General features: G+C 36.0%; 1 pseudogene; it reads left to right on the forward strand.

The window, feature by feature from the left end:
- Positions 1-2,564: 2,564 nt before the first annotated feature.
- The window catches only part of LOC102579984 (peptide-N4-(N-acetyl-beta-glucosaminyl)asparagine amidase A-like), a 24,347-nt pseudogene continuing 16,530 nt past the window's right edge, over positions 2,565-10,381 (forward strand).

Genomic DNA, 10,381 nt, shown 5'->3' on the forward strand with positions numbered 1-10,381 from the left:
GTGGAATTTATATTAAATTTTATCCTACGGGTCCAAACTACGATCCATAGAAGTTTCCACGGACCGTAGATCCAATCCATAGAATTTTTATTCAATTTTAAGTCTCAAAAACTCATTGTATGGGTCCAAACTACAACCCGTAGAAGGTTCTATGACCCGTGGATGGATCTGTAGGAATTGGACCCCAAAATTTGTCTCTTTGAAGTTCTTCCACGACTTGACAGCACTATGACCCGTAGAAGGGTTTCGTAGTTCGATGCTTCAGAAAACTCTGTTGTGGTAGTCTCTGGTAAAACGACCACAATTTTTTACTTCAAACTCGAAATGAGGCAAACTTGATGGCGTTGCAAAGAGGACTCATAGAACTTTAATTTGATAGGTTATAGACCACTTAGTTCATTATGTATTGAGAGATATGATCATTTGAAGTTAACCTAAGTATAATCTTACATCAAAACTTACTCGGTAAGGAAGCTTTCCACTCAAGTTTGTGCTAGGGGATTCTGGTAATCTTAATTCATATCAAAATCCATTCACACACTAAATAATTGACCTAATCACCTAAGCAAAATTTCAGAATCACCCGATACAACTTTTTTGCAAATAAAGCATTGTTCGAGCCTTAGCTTGGAAATTTTTGGGGTGTTACAATCTCTCTGTTACCATTTAATTTGAATTGACCGCGACATCAATGTGAGTCTTGACTTTTCTTTTCGATTTTCAAAATAATGGTACATGCAAGAGAGAGTGAAACTTGTAGTCAATAACCTGGTGCATAAAGTCTCATAAATTACACTTCAATAAGCTAAGAAACTTCTAAAAATCCTTTTTTTACTAGAGTTGAATGTTTCAAAATTTTGTTTTTGATCCTCATTAAACTTACCCATGATCATTCTTTATCCTTTTACGTTTTAGAGTTTGTATATCATTTATAGTAACGATATGTTGCAATGGTTGCACCAAATTTTAAATGTATCAGAAATGTTTCGTCTCTTTTGCTAATACTTTGATGTACATTCTGAAATGCTTATTTGGATTCCAGTTTCTACTACTATCTAAATAATTACTAATATAATAACTATAAAAGTGACAACAACAACTACTAAAGAAAATTACATTAAATTATTAAGCCGAATAACCATGTACTCCTAGTGTGAGCAAAAACATTTTAGTTATACAAGTATTATTAGTTAATTAATATGATTTCTATTATGTGAGTATTAATTATTTCATCTTTTACTCTACATAAAATAGTATAATAATTTCCTCATAATTTATACATATATTAGTTATCGGATTTCTAGGTTACAAATTAAATGTCGCATTAATTTTATACATGAACTTATTTTCTAGCTAGTTAAAAAACATTAAATAACTCATACAAAAATTAATAACTAAATGACTTCTTTATTAGCTACCAAACAACCCCTTAGTGGTTTGATACGAGAATAAGAGATTATAATCTTTAAATAGTGTGATACCTAGGATAAGATGAGGTATCTCTTAGTTAAAGTGGCATGTTATATTTGATTGACAATACAAATTTATCCTTAACCCAATAGGTATAAAATTTATTCTCAACTTAATCATGAATATTCACCTTATCTCATCTAATTTGTACAATATAATTTTATCCAGCTTCTAAATAGAATAAATTAGTTCAAAGGAATCCAAGAGGAATTTAGTGCGCGAACCAAACGATCATTATGTTTTAAGAGATCATTTGGTAACTGATTAAAGTTATGGAAATATTAGTAATGTAGAAATTAGTTATGAGTGAATTTATGTGTTATTTTATGCATGTATTAATTATTCCACCTTCTATGTCGCATAAAACCAGAAAATAACTTCATTATCATAATAATTTGTTCTTTACTCAAAATCTACAGTTTTTTTTGGTTAAATAGAGATAATTTATTTATATATAATATGCATCGTTACACGACCTGTGGCCTCAGATATTATAGACATTTACTCTGTCTACTACATTACAGACATCTAGATTAGCTACTACATTATCAATAGTACCATCCGATAGAAGAGGTGGCACTATGTGCTTATCAAAAGTTGTTCCTTCCATGTCTGTTCCGAGTGCTTTCAGTGCAAACACGGGTGGAACTATCCATTCCACAAAATTTATGTCTAGCTTAAGTCTGCTTCCTTCTTTAGCTAGTATATCGGCCAACTGGTTTTGCTGCCTGCGACTATGGCTGATCTGCGGGTTCCCAATCAGCCGGAGCAGCTCCCTACATTCAGATATAATGTTAGTAAAAGAGTCGTGGCCATTTTGTATTACCTTAATGACTTCTGTTGAATCAGTGTTAATTTGTATCCTTGTGGTGGGTAATGGCATTGCCATCTTTAGCCCAATCAAGAGTGCTTGAAGTTCCACATAAAGAGTCGAGTTAACATTTAGTTTTGCAGCGAAACCTTTCACTCAATTCCCCTTGTTATCCCTTACTAATCCACCTGCACTACATATCTTAGACTCATAATTGTAGGTGCTTAAGTCTGCTTCCTTCTTTAGCTAGTATATCGGCCAACTGGTTTTGCTGCCTGCGACTATGGCTGATCTGCGGGTTCCCAATCAGCCGGAGCAGCTCCCTACATTCAGATATAATGTTAGTAAAAGAGTCGTGGCCATTTTGTATTACCTTAATGACTTCTGTTGAATCAGTGTTAATTTGTATCCTTGTGGTGGGTAATGGCATTGCCATCTTTAGCCCAATCAAGAGTGCTTGAAGTTCCACATAAAGAGTCGAGTTAACATTTAGTTTTGCAGCGAAACCTTTCACTCAATTCCCCTTGTTATCCCTTACTAATCCACCTGCACTACATATCTTAGACTCATAATTGTAGGACCCATCTATATTTAATTTGAAGCCACTATATGGTGGTTCCCATTATAGTTTGGATTTATCTTTGTTTCGTTTTCTAGAGTTGATTCCTAAGTAATAAAATTCCATAGCTCTGTTTTTAGGAAGGTTGGTTGGTATGTTGATCTTTGTATTATTGTGGTAGTTATGATTTTTATTTAACCAAATGTTCCATATATAGAAGGGGAAATCAAATTTCCACTCCATACCGTTTGGGGCACTTTGGTTTTTTTATTTTCCTTATTGTAAGGAGCCATTCGGCTTCGTCCGTGTCTAATATGTGTTGTATGTACTAGTTTAGACCTATTCCAACCCATAATTTGTTGGCTTTGCTATATCCATAAATATGTTTTTTGTAGTTTCTATTTGACCACACACTATACAGTTTGGGCTTTCACTAACTCCATTTGTATGTAAGTGTTGGCCAGAAGGCTGCCTCCTCTTCCATTTTCTTAATTTATTTCTTGCTACCCTTATTTTCCACAGCAACCCTTCACAGTACTTCTTCTCTTTATAGATCCCAACTCATCACTCAACAAGATTTTTTACCCAAAAATTCCACCCCACAACTTTTTTTGAAGTCACAAAACCTACAAAATTACCCAAAACTAAACCTTGTTCATACCTAATTCTTGAACATGATTTTGGGTTTGTTAGTCTTTAATTTGGTCAAGGATTGCTGCTTAAAGTCCTATATTCTTGTGGGTCATTAGACATTTGTTTTATCTTAAATACTTAGAGTTATTAGCAGTCTATTTTCTCTCTTCTTATTAAGTGTAAGTATATATTAAGTCAGCGTAATCTCATTAAAACTGATCACTGCATATCCCAATTGTTTGTGCTACTTTTTTCAGCTATCTCTGCGGTAGAAATTTACAATTGGTATCAGAGCCCCCATTGGGCTTGTAGAAAAGGAGTGAAGTCGGAATCTTCGAGTGATCAAATGTTGTGAGAATGAATGAAAATAAGACTCTGACAAAAATTCCTCGCTTTGTTGCTCACTATGACCACAGGAGAGAAATGATGGAAAATTTTCTTAGGGCAAAAAGGTTTATGAAGTTCGGTGGATATTGATTTTGAAGAGCCAAGAGAAGGGACGAGACTGACAGAATCACAATAGGTGCAAATCGATGATGCTATAATCTAGGATTACGAAGTCAAACATTATCTATTTCAGGAATCGATCGAACTATTTTTGAACAAATCTTGAACGACCGAACATCCAAGATTGTTTGGGACTCAATGAAGCGGAAGTTTGGAGGAAATTCGAAGGTGAAGAAATCTCTTCAAAATTCATTAAGAAGAGAGTTTGAGGTTCTAGCAATGAAAAGGGATGAAACCATTATGAGTACGTTGCAAGAGTGATGATCGTCTCAAATAAGATGACAAGCAATGGAGAAGATATGCCTGAGAAAAATTGTTGAAAATATTCTACGAACTCTAACTGACAAGTTCACATATGTTGTAGTATCCATCAAAGAATCAAAAGATACTGACAACATGTCGATCGATGAATTACAGAGTTCGTTAGTGGTGCATGAACAAAAATTCCAACGACCAAGCAATGATAATGAGGATCAAGCTCTGAAAGTAGAAGATCGTTTAGGAACAAGCAATAGAAGGAGAGCACCCTACAGAGAAAGGGGAAGAGGAAGAGGAAGAACAACTTTCAACAAAGCAACCGTTGAATGCTATAAATGCCATAACTTAGGACATTTTCAATTTGAATGTCCAGTGTTGAATAAGGAAGAAAATTACGTAGAATTGGAAGAAGAATATGAGTTACTGTTAATGGCCTATATAGAACTACACGAAGCAAAGATGAGCTATGCGTGGTTTTTGGATTTTGGATGCTCAAATCACATGTATGGGAATCAAGATCTATTTTCAAGCTTGGACACAAATTTTTCTCACACTGTCAAGCTTGGAAACAATACAAGAATAAAGGTTGGTGGAAAGGGAACTGTGAAGTTATTCTTGCAGGGGGTTAGTTATTTCGTTGGTGATGTATATTGGGTTCCTAAACTCATAAATAATCTCTTGATCATTAGTCAACTTCAAGAAGAAAGGATTAGTTGTGCTATTTCAGGATAATGTGTGCAGTGTTTATCATCCACAAAAAGGAAAGATGGCAGAATCCCTTATGAGTGCAAATCAAATGTTTGTTTTTCTTGCTGAGCCCTCATCCACAAAAATTGAAGCAAGATGTCTCCAAGTCAGTGATACATATCAGTCAACTCTTTGGCACTACCGTTATGACCATCTCAGTTACAAAGGCATGCACACCTTGAAATACAAAAATATGGTGAAAGGTTTGCCACAAATTATAGCACCAAGCACCACATGCGAGGCATGTAATTTTGGGGAGAAGTTAATAGTCATGAGTTAGGGTTATGGGATGAGGGTAGCACTAAAACACCTCTCCTAAAACGTGAAAAGAAGACTTAAATAGTTTTAGAGCAGGTGCGTTCTTGGACAATTGGAGCCTACTTCACATAAAGTGTTGAGTGAAGTAGGCTACAATTGCACGGAAAAGGCAATAGTACTATTAAGGTTAGCAAAGTGTTGTACGAAGTAGGCTCTAGCTGCGCGACTACGCACTGGCTCCAAAATTGTTTTAAGTCCTCTCTTCTCTTCACGTTTCAAGAGGGGTGTTTTGTCCTTTCCTCATCTTATAACCCACACACATGACCATTAACTTCCCCCAAAATTCATATTCTAGGAGATTCGATAAGTTATGATAAAAGTTTTATCTTCTTCCTCAACACTTCAAGAAGAAAGATCTAAGGTTAATTCTCAAGGTCCCTTTCTTAAGTTCTTCGTCAAAAGGTATGTTTGAACACTCCCTACTTGAAACTACTCATACAAGATTCATATTTTATTTTATTATTCGAATTTTATAAATTACAAATTCAAGTAAGCATTGAGAGATGATTTCATGAAAATCTATCCCAAGTAATTCTCACGGTTCACACTCCAGAACCTATTCTCATTAATTAAACACCACAAACACGCACATCCCCTAGATGTGCCCAGAACCTTACACGGTTATAGTCGGTCGCAGCACACGTCCAGATTTCATTTACGAATCATATTGTAGTTTATCTATACCCTTGCACCTAAACCAGTGATGACTCTCTTTCTGACAATGAGTTCACGAAATTCTAGCAATTACGACTCGCACAGCTGCGAACATGCATTTAGGCTAGCATATTGTACATATCGAAATCCAGCCAAGCAATACTGTGCACATAATCATATCATAACATCCAAGTAAATGTACCTTTCACACCAAACCAAGCTAACCTATGCATATCACGAATCTTTTTTTTCTTTTCATCCTCTACGTGAGCCACACTACCCATGGACAATTGACTAAGGGCATCCGCTACCACATTAGCTTCGCCAGGGTTGTAAAGGACACTCATGTCATAATCCTTCAACAGTTCTAACCACCTTCTTTGTCAAAGATTCAAGTCATTTTGACTAAATAGAAAGCAATATCGGACTCCAATTCCGAAAAGGAGTCTATGGAGTGGATCTTTGTGGTCCTATTTCACCAGCCTCAAACAGCCAGAAGAGGTACTTGTTGTGCTTTATATATGATTTTTCTAGGAAAGCGTGGACTTATTTTCTTTTAGAAAAATCAGAAACATTTTATCACTTTAAGTATTTCAAAATACTTGTGAAAAAGAAACTGGGATGCCCATTAAATGCTTAAGAGCAGACAGAGGAGGAGAATTCAATTCAGCAGAATTCGATTGTTTTTGCAAACAACATAGAGTAAGGAGACAATTGACCACAACATATACTCCACAACAAAATGGAGTGGTTGAACGCAAGAACCGTACAGTAATGAACTTGGTGAGAGCTATGTTGACAGAGAAGAAAGTACCTAAGCTTTTCTAGCCAGAGGCAGTTACGTGGACGATTCACGTCTTGAATCGATCACCTACCCTAGCTGTAAAAGATATGACCCAGAAGAGACGTTGAATGGAGATGAGCCATCAGTTGATTATTTTCGAGTGTTTGGATGTGTGGGATATGTTCATATTCCAGATGCTAGGAGAACCAAACTTGGAGATAAAAGTGTGAGTTGTGTTTTATTTGGGGTTAGTGGTGAATCTAAAGGTACATAATATTTGATCCGGTTTCCAAAAGAATTATAGTTAGTCGTGATGTAATTTTTGAAGAACATCGTATATGGTATTGGAATGTAGATTCTAATCGAGAACAACTAATGGAATTAGATTGGAGAGACAACATTGAAGAAGAGAATATAGATCAAGAAGGATAAGTCACTGAAGCCGATAGTAATTCATCACCGTAAAATAATTCACCAGATACTGCACCAGACATGGTAGTAAGGGAGAACAGAAATTGATGTCCACATGTGTGGTCGGTAGATTATACTTTTGGTGAAGGTTTGTCTGAAGAAGATGAAACAAACATGGCCTTTTTGATGATATCAGATCCTACAGGCTTTGAGGAAGCTGTTAAAATCCAAAAATGGAGACTGGCCATGGATGAAGAAATCAAATCCATTGAAAGAAATCAAACCTGGCGTTTGATGGAATTACCTACTGATGTAAAGAAAATTGGAGTAAAATGGGTTTATAAAACCAAGCTAAATGAGCTTGGTGAAATTGACAAATACAAAGCAAGATTGGTGGTTAAAGGCTATACCTAGGAACATGGGATTGATTATACTGAAGTTTTTGCACCTCTGGCCAGAATGGATACAATGAGAATGATCATAGCTTTTGCGGCTCAAAGGGGTTGGAAATTGTATCAATCAGATGTCAAATCAGCTTTCCTATATGGAGAGTTGAGGGAAGATGTCTTTGTAGAACACACGAAAGGTTACGAGAAAAAAAGAAGTGAACAGCTGGCGTATAAGCTACAAAAGGCACTTTATGGACTAAAACAGGCACCTAGGGCTTGGTTTAGTCAAATAGAGCCCTATTTCATCAAGGAAGGATTCTGAAGCAGCTCTAGTGAGCAAACACTCTTTGTCAAAAGAAAGGGAGGTAAAATACTCATCATGAGTATTTATGTTGCTGGTCTTATATTTAGTGGTGATGATGAAGACTTGTTGTGTGCATTTAAATGTTCCATGAAAAAAGAGTTTGATATGCAAACTTAGGTCAGATGAGGTTCTTTCTTGGAATAGAGGTGATACAAAGACCTGATGGTCTTTTCATATGTCAAATGAAGTATGCAGCTGAAGTTTTAAGCCGATTTGGAATAGAAAATTACAATTCAGTTTGTAATCCTATCGTTCCAGGATAAAAGATTGGAAATATGAAGATGGCATAAAGGTGGATGCAACCCAATACAAACAGATAGTGGGAAGTTTGATGTATCCCACAACTACTCGTCCCGATCTTATGTTCGTTGTAAGTCTTATTAGTCATTTCATGGCATGCCCAACACAATAACACTTTGCAGTAGCGAAAAGGGTAAAGTACTTATAAGGTACTGTGAACTGTGGTGTGTTTTATAAAAGGGGAGGAGCGAGTGAGCTGGTTGGATTCACTGATAACGCCTATGCTGGCGACATGGAAGATAGCAAGAGTACTTCAGGCTATGTGTTTATGATGAGTGGAGAAGTAGTAGCTTGGTCATCTCGAAAGCAACCTATTGTCACCTTGTCAACCACAGAGGTTGAGTTGTTGCAGCTGCTTCATGTGCTTGTCAAGCTATTTGGGTGAGAAGGTTCCTAAAAGAAAGTGGTCATTTGCAGGTAGTTGGTACAAATTTAATATGTGATAATGCTTCAACTATTAAGCTGTCCAAGAATCTGGTTTTACATGGTCGCGCTAAGCACATAAGGATAAGATTTTATTTCCTAAGAGATTTTACTAGAGAAGGAGCTGTTAATTTGTTGTTTTGTGGCACTAGAGATCAACTCGCAGACATGCTGACAAAACCTCTCAAAGTTGAAGCATTTCAGAAACTGCGTGCAGAGCTTGGCATGTGTTTCCATTCAGATTTGAACTAATTCTTGACAAGAGGAATAAGTTCAAGGGAGGGATTGTTAGTATTTGATTTGGTCAAGGACTATTACTTAAAGTCCTATATTCTTGTGGGTCATTAAACGTTTGTTTTATCTTAACTAGTTAGAGTCATTAGCGGTCTATTTTCTCTCATTTTGTTAAGTGTAAGGCTATATTAAGCCAGCGTAATCTCAATAGAAATGATCACTGCATATCCCAATTGTTTGTGTTACTCTTTTCAGCTATCTCTGCTGTAGAACTTTACAGGGTCCACTTACAGAAAAACCCATATTCTATCAAATTACACATCCCCTTAAAATTGCCCACCTCGGAAATTTTCCAAGGTTGTGCTGGAATGGAGAGCAACTTGTAAAGGTAGGATATTTGATAGAATTTTTGGTAGTTGGGTTAGTGGGGTCGAGATTTTCAAAAGCTGCACTGTTGAACCAACTAAAAATGGGATCTTTTGGACTGTCAAGAAGGACATTACTAGATACTCTTCTTTGCTTATGAAAAATCAAATCTTTGCTGTTTATTTAGGGAATATTGTTGATAGTACATATACTGACAGGGGCGGACCCACATGCACCCGTGAGGTTGCACGTGCACCCGGTAAATTTTAAAAAAAAGTCGTACATATATATATATATAGATGTACGACATTTGATAAAATGATTATATATTTGATTGTGCACCCTGACAGACAAAAGTTGTTGTGGGTGCACTGATCGAACGCGCCAACTAGTTGCGCAGTCGCGCAAGATTGATTCCGAAGGCAATATTTTTTAAATTTAAATTCAGCCCTTTCTCTTTAAAAAAAAACTTTTTAAAAATTGCTTTTATAATACCTCGTTTTTGCCACCTCATCTAGCCCAACCCCCTTTCTTAACCACCCTTTATTTGTCATCCAGTCCCATTCTTAATTTAGACGTTTTGGAAAAGTCGGGGTGTTACAGTGACTGTGCGAGTTCGAATCCCACGAAAGGTTACTTTTTTTTTTGCTTTAAAATCAGTTTTATCATTATAGTTAACCTTTTTAAAAAATTATTTTTATTAAAACTCGTTTTTGCCACCTCATCGGCCACATCCCCTTCTTAACCACCCTTTTTTGCCATCTCATATGGCCCCATTCATTTCTTAATTGAAATTAAAAATAAATAAAATCCCTAACACAATTCTAAACAAAATATAAGACGGCTAGAAAATCTAGAAAGACTAATTTTCCCTAGCACAATTCTAAACAAAATATACCTCATCTGTCCCCACCCCCTTTCTTAACCACCCTTTATTTGTCATCCGGTCCCATTCCTTTCTTAATTGAATTTAAAAACAAATAAAGCCCTAACACAATTCTAAACAAAATATAAGACTGCTAGAAAATCTAAAACTTACAAGTATTCTTCATTGCATAATTGAATTCTACTCCTATTATCTCTGCGTAAATTGGTAAGTTCTTCTTTATAAGCCTTTTTTTTTTTGCAATAATTTGTTGTTGATTCTTGTGAT

Source organism: Solanum tuberosum, unplaced genomic scaffold (genome assembly GCF_000226075.1).
Source record: "Solanum tuberosum cultivar DM 1-3 516 R44 unplaced genomic scaffold, SolTub_3.0 scf00160, whole genome shotgun sequence".
NCBI classification, from domain to species: Eukaryota; Viridiplantae; Streptophyta; class Magnoliopsida; order Solanales; family Solanaceae; genus Solanum; species Solanum tuberosum.